This window comes from Amphiprion ocellaris, chromosome 21, assembly GCF_022539595.1.
Source record: "Amphiprion ocellaris isolate individual 3 ecotype Okinawa chromosome 21, ASM2253959v1, whole genome shotgun sequence".
Classification (NCBI taxonomy): Eukaryota; Metazoa; Chordata; class Actinopteri; family Pomacentridae; genus Amphiprion; species Amphiprion ocellaris.
In genome coordinates, this window is record NC_072786.1 from 17,471,066 (window position 1) to 17,484,885 (window position 13,820).

Below are 13,820 nucleotides of genomic sequence, written 5' to 3' on the forward strand. Positions count from 1 at the left end.
GAGGAACGTTTTATTAGTCTACACAAAAGGAAGCATTTGTTGACGTCTGCCCTGTTATTTCTGGTTATTAAATGAAACAACTCATCAGAAAAATAACATAAATCTTGTGCTACTATACTTTAAAGTAGGTATCTCTCTTGACTACAGAGTTTCCAAAAAAATCCATAGCCGTATTTATCTACATAGGGTTTATTTAAACTATTTCTTCTTAAATCTGTGCTTACAAATTGTGTGTTGTCTTTTAAAAACATTACATTTACTCACCTCTTAATGATCTCCAATATTATCTACAAACTATTCCACAAAATAGAAACCTGGAGCACGTCCTCATCAGAAAACTGTTCCTCTTCACAAACCAGCAACACCTGCCACTGATCAACTTTGATTTCCTTCAGGTCTGGATCTCAAATACACAAAATCAAAGACAAAAAACCACAAGTATATCAACAAAACTGGCTCCTATACAGTCAGATATTTCAAGGAGATGTTTTCAATGCATTGAGCTGCTCAAACTGATATGAGTGTTGCATTTTTATCACATTTCAACTAAGAATTGTTATGTTCCATGAGCTGTCGAGGTCACTAAACAAATATAGCAAATAAGATTTAATTAACTGATCTGTAAAGAGCTAATGGAAGACTTTTGCTTTTCTTGCTGTTACTTTAGTGCAAACTCTCTGTTTCCAGCTCTGTCTTCTCAGCATGACTGCCTCCTCTTCATTAAGACAGTTTTCTGCATCTTCTATCCACAGCAGCATGTAAACAAACCTCACTGGTTGTCAACATCAAGCACATATATAAGGGACGAGAAACAAAACAAGAAATCAGAGCAGACAAATGAGGAGACGGTGAAGCGAAGACAGCTGTGAGGATGATGGAGGGACTGACAACAGTTGCAGTGAAACTCTCAGCTGCAGGATTGTGAGCTGTCAACACTGACTGCTGTGTTCTGAGAGAAGCTGGCGATGGCGTCGAGCATCTCCTCCACACTGCATGAGTTCCTGGATAACACAAGACATTTTCTGATAATTAACAGCAGAATGCATGCTATTCTTTAGTTTCTCAGTCTGAAAGTAGGTCCAAGTTTTGACACAGGAACATCCATTTTATGTGCCTTGTGTTGGGAAATGCTAAATTAGTATTGAACACAATGCAAGTCTTCTACTTGGTCTTGAATAAAGTTATTTAAATATCAAATGGCAGGTTTTTATCTCTGAAGGTGTTTTTATTGTAGCACAGCTAGAACACAACACTGATGAATCCTCTCAAAGTGACATTTACACCGTATGGTACGTGACTAATGAGATTCTCAAGCTTATTTTGGGAGCTTTCATTCTTCTAGATGTGTTATGTAGGAATAGATGTTGATATCCCTTCTTGCATACATGAGACATCTACTAAGACTCTGTGGGATGGTCAAGTGAGTGAGGGCATCCTCTGGGTTATTAAGTGGGTGCCTTTTTTCCTAGGTGTTTCGCTGATAGGCCCACGACACCTCCACAGGGTTCAGCAGTGCATACCAGCGTCCCAGGTTCACCCCCTAGATGTCATCTACTCACCCGAAGGCCCAGGTGGAGTCCTTTCTCTTCATCCACAGCCACTGACTTCCCTCAGAAGCTCTGGAGAGGTCCTTGATCGCCTGCCGGTGGGCCTTCCCACGCACTCCCATCTCCTGGAGGAGCCTGGATGTCGAGGTAGCTATGAATCTTCTACAGCCTGCTTCAACTGGTCAGACCCTCACCTACCAGCCTTGATGTTTTGCATTGGCAGCAAACTCCATATACCTCAGCTTCTTGCGGTCATAGGCCACCTCTGCTGAGCTCTCCTTGGGCACTGTGAGCTCAACAATGTAGGCGTGCCTAAGTGAAGCTGACCATAGCACCAGGTCTGGTCACAGGTTGGTGGATACGATCTCAGGTGGGAAGCAAAGCTTTTGGCCCAAGTCTACCAGCATCTTCCAATCATAAGCCCCTCTCAACTGCCCAGGGTCTAGTCTCGAGGCGTCGAGACAGGCTTGACCCTCAATCTCTCAGACAAATGCTGCTTCTTGCCATCAGGACGACGGGGGTGGAACGGCGTTGACACTCTTCTGCCACATTTCCAACTCTAGTGACATGCACTAACCTTTATTTAGTTGGTTAATCTCACTGAGATCAAGAAAACATGCTCATGTGCTCAGAGTCAAGATAAGCGTTGGTCTTGTCCTGTGAGTTAAATACTATAAATTGACCAGAGCGACATTATTTGTTGATCAGCAATATGACTGAAAATTAACCTGCAACGGTAAAAATAATTAAGCCCTCATTTAAGTCATTGCAAAATCAGCACCAGCATTAATAATTCAATACTACATGCATTATATTTGGGGTGTAATTACCCAAAGTGGTAAATTATGCATCCAAATTTGTTTGGCTTCAATGTCCCACTCTGATTGTTGATTTAACACCTGAAAACTCATCTCTGTGTATCAAATTTGATTTTTTACACATGAAAATAATCCTGTCCCCTCTTAAAATGGCTTAGATGTAACTCTGCTCTGTTGCTTCTTCTAGAATATGTGGATCTACGCATTCCCTGCCTCTCACCCCTCCACTACTCACTGCAGCCCGAGCACACCAGCTCACCTACGACTTCGCTCAAACACTGTAAAGCTACTCTATGCTACACTAAGTTGTAATGTTGCAGTAACTCAGCCACACATGTTCAACCTGAATCTGACTCTGAAGAAACATAATGATACAGAAAGCTCCACCCTGCAAGTGGACAAGACTGGTTCTTCAGTTTGTGTTTTTGATCAATCAAATGCTCAGCCATGGCTGCTTGTTTCACTCATGATATATTGTCTAGCATATTAAAAACGCCATATGGACATGTTGAATAGGTAAAAATAAATATCAATGTTTTCACTGGAGGAGGGATTATAGGTGAGATTTTACAAAGCACCGAATCAGAAATATTTAAAAGATGCAATTTCAATCTGCTAATTATGATTTTGATGTTATTTTCTTTAGTTTTAAATTTGGTCTAAAATGTCAGAAATGCCCACAGACATATTTCAAAGTTGCTGGTTTGGTTGACTGTTTAACACTTCCAGATACTCATTTTATGTTCACTTAAAACCAAAAAAGGCAGCACATCAGCTTGTTTAGAACAAAAAGATATATATGCATCAGAGTCCAACACTGAACATCAGTTCATAACTTCATCAAAAACTGTTTCCTGTTGACAGAAGTGCCTGGTTTGAAGCCACCTTCCAGCAACCCAGATGAAGAGAAAACTCACAAACAAATAAACATCTGGATCTGAGAACAAACAATGAGTCGTTGAAAAAAGATGCAATCCAACGCTGTAAAGCCTCTCTTCAGTGAATCATGAGAATGTGGCATATAGTGGCAAAAGTTGGAGCACACCACAATTTTTCCAGGTTTTTTCTTTATTGTAAATGATGCATGTTAATGTCTCATTGTACTCAGAAATGAAAGCATAGAACAAATAAACAAATGAAAAAATCAATTTAGAAACCAAAATGTATTCTAAACTTTTGGCAGATAAAACAGCTGAACACACTTGTGGCATTCTTTCCACAATGGAAATTACATATTCTTAAGAAAGTTCTTCCTAACTCTCCCCAAAAAACCCCAAAATGTGTGGCACTTGTAGGTTGCTTTTCTTTCACTCTTTAGTCCAGTTCATCCCAAACCAGCTCCATGGGGTTTAAGTCTGGAGACTGTGCTGCCACTCCATGTTTTCAAGCTTACCATCTGGTTCTTTTTTCCTAAGGTAGTTCTGGCATAGCTTTGACTTATGTATTGGGTCATTATCTTGCTGTAGGATGAACCCCTGACCAACTAGGAACATACCAGAGGGTACTGCATGGCGTTGCAGAATGCTGTTGTAGCCGTATAGGTTCAGGGTACCTCACTCTGTACAAGTCACCAACCCTGGATGCAGCAAAACAGCCCCAGACCATCACATTTCCTCCTCCATGTTTGACAGTTGATGTCAAACACTGAGGAACCATCCTTTTGCCTACTTGATGGCATACAAAAATCCTGCCTGATGAACCAAAGACTTCAAATTTTGATTCATCAGTCCATAATACCTTCTTCCAGTCTTCAGTAGTCCATTGGTTGTGTTTCATGGCCCAGGCAAGCCTCTTTTTCTTATTCTGACGTCTCAGCAGTGGCTTTCTTGCTGCAACTCCACCTGTCAAACCTGCAACTCCAAGTCTTCTCGTCACAACTGAAACTGAGACTTGCTTACTACGATCACTATTAAGCTGTACTTGAAGCTGTTGTCTTGTGAGTCACCTATCACCAAGCTGCTGACTCTCAGAAACTTGTCTTTTGATTCTGTTGTGACTTTGGGTCTTCCAGACCTCTTCCTCTCAGAATTTCCTCCAGTTTCTGAGCCTTTTGATGGTGAAGTAAACTGCACTCACTGACACCTTAATTTTCTTGGCAATTTCTCTGTAGGAAAGATCTACATTCTTAAGTGTTATGATGGTCTGTCTCTCTTCTATTGTTAATTGCTGTTTCCTCACCATTTTTATAGCAACACACTACTTTCTGCAGTACAATACAGTTCAAATGATGCTCTAGAGGGTGCCATGGTGTGTTCCAGCACTACTTTTATGCAGACAGATGGGGTTGTAAGTAATCAAGAAAAGTTGGGACATCTGTAGGATTTGATAGCACCAACTTTCAAGGCTTGACTGACCTCCATTGCTGCAGAACAGCTTTAAGTTGTTAACCCATTCCTTGTTCCCTGAAAATGTAATTCTGAAATGTACATTATTTTTCAGTTTTAGGTAACCTCATCTTTTTTTAAACCTCTGGTAGTTCATCACTTATCCTTGAACCATTTCAAGCTATTCATTGGACTTGAACTACATGAATTTCAATAAAAAAAGGAAAAATGTGGGCATTCTAAAACTTTTGGCATGTCCATACAAGCCATTTAAATTTCATAATTCACAGTGAAAACAGTTCATGTTTGTGTTTTTGCTTGTTGGATGGTCGTCACACGGCTGGACAGTTGAGCATCTCCTACAATCATCGCTGCAAATGTGCAACTTTTACCACCAGAGGGAGACACACACCTCGTTATATTTCAGCTAAACGTGGACAAACGCTCCGATAAAGGGGCCTGTAAGAAATTCACTTGCTTAAACATCCCTAATGGCATGCCTCCCAGGAAACAGAACTCAATAATTCATAACAGGCACTCATAAATTTCAATGAGTTTCTAATTAGGAGGAGCACAGAGTAATTGTCTCTCAGGCGGTTTTAACAGGAGGAGGATCATGCTGACAGATTGACAGAGTCCTTGTGGCAGATTGCTGCAAATCACCTAATTATAGGAAGAAGTCAAACTTTCAGCTTTAATGATGATTATTTTGGCTTTATTGGATAATTTCATGATCAACGGAGGAAGGAAGAGATGGAGAGAGTGTGTCAGAATGGTTTTAGGAGACAAGTGTCCAGAATACATCTTTATCTTCATTTGATTTTTATCCTGGACAGTTAAAGCTTTTGTCCATATTTTTGTCTTTTGGTAATCTGTTTTGACATCTTTTTGTGTGTAAAGTGAAAACTTTGTAGAATATTTGGAGAAAAACAGATGCATCAAGTTGTGTTTTTCATTAAAGATTCCATTAATTAATGCAGACATGTTTGGAAAAATACAAAAACAGTCTTGCTAGATGTTTAATATTAAAAAATGTTAAATTTTCTAGTCATAAATCCTTGAAATGACATCTGTGCCTCGTCTCCCTGAATATGCAAACATGTTTTATTCCACAAGTTTAATTGCTCAGTACTGAAAGTGGATTCTCAGCGTTTGTGTAACATGGGTTTAACGTTTCCACATTACAGTAAGTTGCCACAGGATTGATCCCAACTAGTTGCTTGGTCACAAATCCTCCTTGCAGGCCTTCACCTCAGATTTTAGGTGAAAAAGAAACTTTCTACTTTCAGCTGATAAGTTTGAACACAATCGTCTGGTGTCAAACGCCAAATAGACATTATTCTCCTCAATGAAACAACCAAGAGAAGCAGAGAAGTAGATACACTACCGTTCAAAAGTTTGGGGTCACCCAGACAATTTCATGTTTTCCATGAAAACTCAAACTTTTATTCATGTGCTAACATAATTACACAAGGGTTTTCTAATCATCACTTAGCCTTTCAACACCATTAGCTAACACAATGTAGCATTAGAACACAGGAGTGATGGTTGCTGGAAATGTTCCTCTGTACCCCTATGGAGATATTCCATTAAAAATCAGCTAGAATAGTTATTTACCACATCAACAATGTCTAGACTGTATTTCTGATTCATTTAATGTTATCTTCATTGAAAAAAATGCCTTTCTTTCAAAAATAAGGACATTTCTAAGTGAGTCTAAACTTTTGAACAATAGTGTATGAGGGCTTTAAATTTAAAATATGCAAATATAAGTCTTTACCGTCTTCTGTGTAGCTCACTATGAAAGTCCAAAATAAATCTCCATCAATAGAAATGCATCATCTTACAATTTTGAGATCCAAAATTCAGCTGGAAATTGTTGATGTTGAAATGAAAACACAGTCATATTGTATGTAGTGACTACTGAGGACATTAAAGTAATATCTTATGTATTTTTTTTGGGGGGGGGGGATTTGTCAAAAATAATGCAAAAATGACGATATTTTTAAGTTGGATTGCAGTTTTAAAAGTCCTTATATCAAAATTTTATCAGATATACAGTGCCTATGAAAAGTATTTACCCCCTTTTTATTGCTTTTAAATGTTGAATCATGGTCAGTTTAATTCTGCATTTTTTGGACAAGAAAGTGAAATAGATTTCTACAAAGTAATGTCAATTAATAAATCAAATTCTTGACCAAAACAGCCAAATAAAATTGACCATGATTCAATGTAAAAAACAATAAAGGTGAAAACTTCCAAGAGGGGGTGATACTTTTTCTTTACAGCATTCATAAAAGTGAAAAAAAAAACACATTTCAATATATTAATTTTTTTAAACATAATTTTGTTGTAATTGTAGGGAAAATTCTATTTTTACAACTTGAATTAGAGTAATTTTGACTCCTGATTTTACTGTTAAAATTCCAGATGCAGCCCAAGATGGTAAACTCAAATCATTTGTGTTGAAGGACGGCGCTGAACTGAATATGTGAGGAGTTAACTATTATGGGAATTATTCTGCTTTCTTGCTGAGAAGCTTGTGCAATAGAGGTTTCAGGGCCAGCAGCAACTTAGCTTAGCTTATCGACTGGAAATAGAGAAAGAGTTAGCCTAGTTCTGTCCAAAACTAAGATTTTTTAACCAAGATTTTTCTATGGATAAAATAAAAACAATGTAGCTGTTTACTGTGAGTGAAAGTTCTCCGTCTATGTGGTTTAACTGACTTCTGGCTCCAGCTGTAAACTGAACAAACATGAGGACGGCTTTAGTCTACAAGTGAAAAAAATGTTCCAGAGAATGAAGAGGGGGCTGGAGCACAAAACTTTTTATTGTGCAAACAAAGAATGTTTCAGCACTGCTGTCAGAGCTACAGTGGACAAATACACGAGGTAAGCTTATATGTTCAACCTAAACCAAGCTTCCCTGGAAAACTGGTTGATTTCATATCTACACTGTGGGCCAAATGTAGGCTTACACTTAGCAGGTATGCACTTTACATTTTATAGTCATGTGATTACAATAACATTGATATGACAACAGTGAAAGAGGTCATTGGAGGAATTTCAAAACCATTAACATACATATGTAATTTATCATTTCAAACTGGTTCATTTCCAAATAAAATAAAAATAGCCAAAGTCATTCCGCTGTACAAAACTGGGAACAAACATCATTTCACCACTTAAAGAGCTGTCTCCTTACTTGCAAAATTCTCTAAAATACTGGAAAAACTCTTCAATATTAGACTGGACACCTTCATAGAAAAACATAAACTGCTCTCTGATTGTCAGTATGGTTATGGTAGTGTTAAATGTGCACCTGGCCGGCATCATTTTCACACTTCCAATACTGCTTTAGTATCCACTTTCTTTGCTCTTCTTTTAATTTGTTTGCCATTGCTCACAATTCCTGTAAAAAATAGTTAAAAAACAAACATAGAAATTGAAACCAAAATTGGAAGAAATAGCTTAACATTTCCAAAACGTGAATAAGGGATATGGAATTATAGTGTGGAATTATGGTTTGGAAAAATTAGATCTAAAACATGAAACAAACAGTGAAACAACCTGCTTCTGGCCCACCCTGTATTGTGTGATAAATCCAAGGGTTGGAGGTATCCAGTGGCAATGGTACACCTGATTTAAGTTGAAGTGTCTTTGCATCACGCCTTTGTCCACTTTGACTCAGAAGAAGACAATAACGTTCAAACATTTGTCTGTCTGCACATTGAAAGCATTTTAATACTCTAGAAATTTGCTGTTCTCAAGCCGAGAAGCACCTGTTTCAGCTTTATTATGCCAGAAGATGCACTGAAACTCTGAGCTCTGTAGAGATCTCACAACGAAGGCAGCCCCTGACTTGTTATTTTCATATGAACATCTCAGATAAATTGATATCAGGCCACTAAGTTCATTTCCCTGACAGAGCTGCTGCTGGTACCGCAGGGATGGGAGTAACATTGGAGTGCAGTAAAGCGGACAGTGTAATAATAGTAATCACTTAGTGGGGTTCAATTACAGCAGTAAAACAAAGGTCAGTGACATCTCCGCTCGGGACGTCTCATGGATATTAGGCAGCATTTACTGACGGGAGATAATTTAGTGAGATAGGCCTTAAGGACGGCGGCTGGTGGCTGTGGAGGGACTTCCAGAGGTATTTTGTATGTGTGTGAGCACATGAGCTTTGACTTGGCAGGAGACACCGGACAGGTGGAAGCTCAGCCAGCCAAAGTCCCATTACTTGCTCAGGGGGCAGCAAGTGTGTGTGTGTGTGTGTGTGTGTGTGTGTGTGTGTGTGTGTGTGTGTGTGTGTGTGTGTGTGTGTGTGTGTGTGTGTGTGTGTGTGTGTGTGTGTGTGTGTGTGTGTGTGTGTGTGTGTGCATGCATGTGGTAATTACTTTTTCTCTCTCTGTGTGTTTGTGTGTGAGGTGATTAGAGATGGGTGGCGGGTGGAGGAGCTTGTCAGAAGTTATCTTCCCATCTCATCTCATCATAGGCAGTCTGGCGGATTCCCTCGATGGCTCAACAGCCCGACGCCGCGGTGCTGCTGTCAATCGGGCCGTCAACGCCTGCAGAAATCGATGCCAATCTCCTCCGGTTTCTATTTTTAACTGAGGCTCAGCACCCGGGCCTTTGATAAGGATGCTGCCTCCTTTTGGCTCTTCTCTTCGCCTCGGATGAGCAGCAGCAGCAACCCCCCCCCCTCCATCCTTCCAACCTCTTTCTCCTCCCCTGCTGATGAGAGGTGATAAGAGACAGACGAGATAGAGCTAAAAGCACAGACCTGCCCGACACTCTGAAAGAGGCTTTCATGTTGCAGAAAATGATGATTGTTCGCGCTACTATGACTTTTAATAGTCAAAAAGGTTAGAATATTACAGTCAAAAGCATGATTGCATTTAAAATGGCCACTTTTATGTGCTGGTACATTTGCTACAACTGGCAAAAATATACTTTTACTTTAGTCTTTCACTGCCAGAACTATAACAATAAGTCTGAAATTATTATTATTATTATTATATTGTTTGGCTTAAGTGCAAGTATCAGAGTAAACACTTGAAAATCCGTGATTGTTAGATCTATATACTTTGACATGTTCAGAAAAAGGTAATTTGAACATTGATTTCTGGGCACCTAAGCAAACTCCAACTGCTGAGGAGGCCATGGAATATAAACTGAACTGAGCCTGAGGAGAGAAAACTTTGTCAACTGTAATTTTGTAGGCGGTTTGACGTAAATCTTCAAATTTTCCACGTAAAATTTACTCCAAAATGTCATTGCGAACTGGAAACCTCAGATTAATATCAGCCTTCGGACAAAATGCTCCTTCTGTGAAGGCCAGTAAGATCTGGAACCATCTTCCACCCTCCATAAGGGAGTGTCCCATCATACCAACCTTCAAAAGTCACATTGAACAGTGGCTAAAAGGGAACCAGTCTTGTGACCACTGACCTTTAACTTTTTTGGGTACTTTTTGTGATGTCCTTTTATTATGACCTGTTATCCTATGTTCCACTGTTGCGTTTTTTTCCCTGTCTAGGAGCTATGGATGTAAATTAGCATTGTTGCTGTAATCCAGCATATTTCCGTCTATTGCTGTCTACATAGATGTTCGTTAATGTGCACCGTCCCTATCAAATAAATAAATAAATAAACAATATGTCAAGTATCTATATATAACCTGGGTTTGGATAAAAATGCAAAAAAACGACAATTTATAGCAAAAACCGTGATGGAAGTCGCCTCCTCCACAATGACTATGACCTGATCCACTGAATCCGTAGACGAATTACCAAATAGCCAAACCAGGTAACTGCTGCAGGCCTCAGACAGCCACCAGCTACTGAAACTCCCAGGTTCAGTGTTTGACAGTTGTTTTTTGAGAAGCTTTTGGAAATAGCACCACTAAACGAAGTCAAAAGTTATGTAATCACAAATGAAGGAATCTGTCTCCATCTGTTCTTCACTTTTCCACATTTCCACCAATCTACTCTGCATTGCCCTTACTATACTTGATTTGCTCATCTACATATATTTGAATTTACCACCAGCTATATATGTAGTATATTTAATGCCAGAGCCGTACACCATAGCAGTAAACTATAATTAGTTTCCATGTCAGTTGTACTTTGCATGTATCATCTGTCTTATCATGCATGTATCAAATTGTGTGTTTTATGGTCCTTGTGTCCCCCCCACCTCTCTATCTCTATCCCTCTACCTCCACCTGTAACCCTCCACCTGTAACCCTCTACCTGTAGTCCTCTACCTGTAATCCTCTACCTCTAACCCTCTACCTCTAACCCTCTACCTGTAACCCTCCACCTGTAACCCTCTACCTCTACCCCTCTATCTCTACCTCTCTATCTCTTCTGTCCTTCTCAACCCGCCCGGCCAGCAGGCAGATGGGTCCCCCCACATAAAGAGCCGGGTTCTGCTCGAGGTTTTTTTTCCCTGTTAAAAGGGTGTTTTCCTTGCCACTGTCGCCTTTTGGCTTGCTCTGGGGGTCAGGCATATGGGTTCTGTAAAGCGTCTTGAGACAATTTGACTGTAATTGGCGCTATATAAATAAAATTGAATTGAAAAATTTAATTTTGACCTGAAGAAATGCAGTGTGGAGTTTCAAGCTGTCTGGATCAGCGGTGGCCATTTTATTTTATTTTATTTTATTTTATTTTATTTTATTTTATTTTTCCAAGTTCAAAAAAGTTTTCTGTTGCACTTTCACAACAGCCTCCCTCAGCGGTCTTTTGATTGCTGGTGGGCAAAGCCTGAGTCACCCCTGTTGCTAAGCGACATCATCAATCATGGCGATGTACAGGTTTGTTGGAGATGAGCCAGAACTGCACAGAATCGATCATCGACAACCTGCGCACAATGCATGTCGGCTGGATTTCTGTCTGACTTCACAATGAGGTAGGCAACGATAACACTGTGAGGTCAAAGCAACAGTTTTTGTCCACCAGTGGTTTGGCCTCAGAGCATGATGGGAAACATCTGGACCTCACCTGATTGATGTAGATATTGATTCAAAAATAGGATGGTTGACATCAACTTTTCATGTTTTGGAATAGGAGAGATTTTGGTTTTGTTATTCTGATTTTGCAAGTTTATTCTGTGTGATAGTGACATTTATCAGTCAGAGCGGCTGAATGCATTTGCCACCACGATTCATAAATACAATTCATTACAATCCTTGTAGAATATAGAATAGAATAAAAATACTTTATTGAGCCCCAAGGGGAAATTCTGTTGTTTGCAGTTGACTAAAGAGTAACCACCACCACAATAGAAAAATATAAAAAAGAATAGAAATCTTAATATGAAAATATACTAAGATACAAAATGCAAACAAAATATAAAATACACTATAAATAAAAATGTACTAAATTTACTATAGTAGTGATTGTGTTAGCTCATGGTGTTGAAAGGGTAACTGATGATTAGAAAACCCTTGTACAATTATGTTACCACATGAATAAAAGTGTGAGTTTTCATGGAAAACATGGAATTGTCTGGGTGACCCCAAACTTTTGAATAGTAGTGTAGGTTAACTGTAACTCATTTAGAACAACTTTAACTGATGTGGAGCAACCTTAAATAATCTAGAGAAACTTTAACTCCTTTAGAGCAACTTTACCTGTTATAGAGCAACTTTAATTCATGTACATTACTGTTCAAAAGTTTGAAGGAAAAACTATCACTCCTGTGTTCTAATGCTACATTGTGTTAGCTAATGGTGTTGAAAGGCTAACTGATGATTAGAAAACCCTTGTGCAATTATGTTAGCACATGAATAAAAGTGTGTATGTATGTGTCTAACTGTTTGTCTTGGCTGCAGACTTTTAACGTCGCCCCCTGCTGATTGTCGCCTTTTTTCCAATGCTTTCCAGCATCTCATCACATTCTGACAGCCAGCTCTGCAGCAGTTTTCACCTTCACATGGCTCACACTTCTCCGTAAAATTTACCACTAGCCACCTGACAAACAGGAAACCTAGGACCGGGCTGTGGGGTTTTGTTTTCTGGGTCTCTGCTCGATATAGTGAAGCTGCCATCTACAGGTTCATTATGTTCTGTATTTGATGGGAAGTGGAGGAAACAGAGGCCCAAGAGCTAATTTTTTGCCACTAAGCCCCCAAACAGGTTACAGCACCTGTAAAAAGTTTTATTGCCTTACAGCAGTGAATCAAAGTAGATTTATTCTTGCTTTCTTGACATTATAAATGGCCCTTTAATGTAAAAAAAAAAAAAAAAAAAGATTGCCGCACTGGGATCTAAAGCAATATGAATAAAAATATTATTCACTATGTATTCATCGACTTTAATATGATAACATGACTGGACAATTATTCAACCATATAAAACCTTATAAAAAGAAACACTGAACAAGTGAAGAACTGGTAAACTGAAGGTGAAACTGAAATACAGTGGCACTAACCAGCAAAGAATAGGCATCATAATGTGTCAATCACTGCCTTTGTAATTATGTGATCTTAACCTAGACAAACACCTATGAGACATTTTGAACCCACATTTTCTCTACCACACAACAATCAAAACACCAAATTCGTCTGGAATAATCATGTTTTAGTGCTCTGACTAAGCTTTGGCACAGCATCGGAGGCACTTTATATTGACTTTTTTATTAATTTATCAACTATTTATATGCAGTGGAGTCGAATTCAGCATAACCAAGTGAATGCAACTCTGATTAAGCAGCATACAAGTCAAAAATGCATCACCTGCCTATTATTCCTCCTCCTATACCATACTTGTGTGTCTTTTCTTGATGGGGAGGGATCTTCTCTTCCTCTACGGACTTGCTAGTGCTTTGTCACCACTACGTTAAAACAGGAACTCCTGGAAAACATATTCCCCCCTCAACAGTTTGTCTTCAGATGTTGCACATTAATAATCATGATTGCTCTGCGACGTTGACGGCAACAAGAGAGACAACGTGTTGGGACTTGTTGGAAATGTATCACACATTAACAGCATCGGACACATGGTAATAATGCTGAGGAGTGTTTTTTGAAATTTTTGCATTGAAATTCACCAACTGAAGAGGATGTGGTTGCTCTGAGGAATATGGCTCATAATCATGCCAAGGTCCTTCTGGTGGTTTTAA